This window comes from Pongo abelii, chromosome 8 (assembly GCF_028885655.2).
Source record: "Pongo abelii isolate AG06213 chromosome 8, NHGRI_mPonAbe1-v2.0_pri, whole genome shotgun sequence".
NCBI lineage: Eukaryota > Metazoa > Chordata > Mammalia > Primates > Hominidae > Pongo > Pongo abelii.
The window spans coordinates 59,569,633-59,572,281 of record NC_071993.2 but is presented as its reverse complement, the minus strand read 5'-3'; positions in this window follow the sequence as shown (position 1 = coordinate 59,572,281).

The following is a 2,649-nucleotide window of genomic DNA, read 5'->3' as shown; positions in this document are numbered from 1 at the left end:
AATAATATAGACTCTTGGCGAAAGACAGTAGTTACACAAAGATTAGCAACCATTTGTCACAAACCCTTGTAGTAGAGCACAACTTTCCCAAGATTTTTATCTTATATACAAACAAGCATGTGCCTAAGATGAGCGCGTTCCTCCTCTTACTTTCGGGAATGTCCTGCTCTGTCTATGGAATAGCTATTCTTTCATTCCTTAACTTTCTTAGTGAATTTGCATTCACTTTACTCTGTGGACGTACCTTGAATTCTTTCTTGAGCAAGATTTAAGAACCCTGTCTTGGGGTCTGGATTGGGACCCCTTTCCGGTAACATAACCATTGTTTTATAATAGCCTACAGTATTTGGTACTATTGATGCTAAACAGGCTTGTAGCCCAGGAGCAACAGGATATATCACATAGTCTATGTGTGCAGTAGGCTATCCCATCTAGATTTGTGTAAGCACACTCTATGATGTCTGCACAATGACAAAATTGCCTAAGGATGCATTTCTCAGAACGTATTTCCATCATTAAGTGACATATATTGTGTTTTATGTTACCTTTATTTTTTCATTTTAAAAACATTTCTTAGATGTGCTTTTCTATAATTCCTTAAGTCAAATAGTTTAGTTATTTTAAAGCAGTAAATTTGAAGTAGAAATTTAGCCACATCCGATGTGTATTTATGTGTATAATAATATTTTCCATTATGTTGTTTAAAAAGCAGTTTATAATTGAGATTTTGATTTTCTTTTTGACATTATCTAATTATTTTGAAAAATTATTCTTAAAGTGGTCCAGCCTTTTCACTTTGTTTTTTTAAAAGAATGCTGCCAATTTTTTGGTTTCTTCTTGTTGCCAGGGTATTTGGTCTATAAATTTTTGCTTAGTAGCATTTCTTGAAGTTGCATTTGTGGTCTTAAAAATAACATATATCATTAGTGGGGCAAAAATAAACCAATATATCTACTAAATCATTAAAATTACTTAGACTCTTGAGAACAAAGAATATCAAAAGTGGTTTGTACATGCTTCAGAGGATATGTAGGTTTTAGAAAATAAACAGTTAAATATTTTTATTTTAGTAAAACAAATTAAGCTTTAGTAGTATTTACTATCCTCTTGATAACGACACTCTCACTCTAATTCCAGTAGATTGATGGCAATGATAGCCCAAGTCTTCACTCGTCACTGTGTCCACACCTTTGCTACTCGATTACTGACTCTGAGCTCGGCCATGTGACTTGCTTTGGCCAATGGATGTAAGCAAACCTTATGCAAAGCAGAAAATTTCTGGCCAGGCATGGTGGCTCACACCTGTAATCCCAGCACTTTGGGAGGCCAAGGCAGGCAGATCACCTGAAGTCAGGAGTTCAAGACCAGCCTGGCGAACACGGTGAAACCCCATCTCTACTAAAAATATAAAAAGTTAGCCAGCTGTGGTGGTGCACAGTTGTAATCACAGCTACTTAGGAGGGTGAGGCAGGAGAATTGTTTGAACCCGGGAGGTGAAGTTTGCATTGAGCCAATATCGTGTCACTGCACTCCAGCCTAGGTGACAAAGTGAGACTCTGTCCAAAAAAAAAAATAGGCTGGAAAATTTCTTACAGGATTGGGCTTGCCTGCTCTCACCCTCTGTCATTTCAATGAAAACATACCTGGGCTTGCCTGCTGGAAGATGAGAGACAGCTGCAGAAGAGCTGAGCTGCCTGGGTAATCCCGGCTGAGGCCGTCCTAGACCAGCTAACAGTCAACCCTTACACATGGGAGCAAGCTTGGCCAAAGTCAGCAGAGCCTCCCAGCTGACCCCTAGCTCAGCTTGGAGGCATGGGTGGGCTCAGCTATAAGCCAGCTGATCCCCTCAGATTTCTGAGCAAAGTGTCCATCTTGTATGCTATTAAGGGTTTGTGGTGGTTTGTTACACTGTTTTATTTGACTATAGACAACTGATACCAAAATATTGCATGCCAGGTGTTGTCTATAAGTTTTCTACTATTTGTGGAAGTTTCTAAACAGGAAGGTTGACTGAATTGTCATCCTGCTTTTATCAACTTTTAGCATCTTGTGATGCATTACAGTTTACCCTCACTTGCTAGGTAGATTTAAAGGTAATTTTCTAGTTTGAATAAAACTAATTTCCCCATAATGGAAAGATGAATTATAAAGACTCTTACAAAATGATCCTAGGTTTAAGATGATTCTAATAATGTAAGCAAAAGTAAACAACAGCAACAATTAAAACAAAACAAATCCCCCAAACGGAAGAGCAGTGCTTTTCTTACTCCTGGTATAAGTCTTCATGAATCCTACAAAGAGGTAACAGCAATGATGATGAAAACAGATTTCCCTACAAGGGTGGCTAGGTGTATACTCTACCTTGGAATACTATCTCCAGCTAGTGGGAAGCCCTCATGACAGCAAAGCATTTAAGAACTAAACATTCAGAGCCTGAAGACAAGTGTTTGTATTTTTTGAGCCATGTTTAAGATATATGATATTTAATCTAAGTGTATTAAAATTATATAACCCATTTGAGATTTCTTTTTGTACAGTAAAACCCCAAAATTCACACACTGTAGGAGATACACTTGTTCTTCCTTTCAAGGTAAAAGTCACTGAAGTTATACATAGAAAATCATGACAAACTAGAAGGGCATTCCTTTG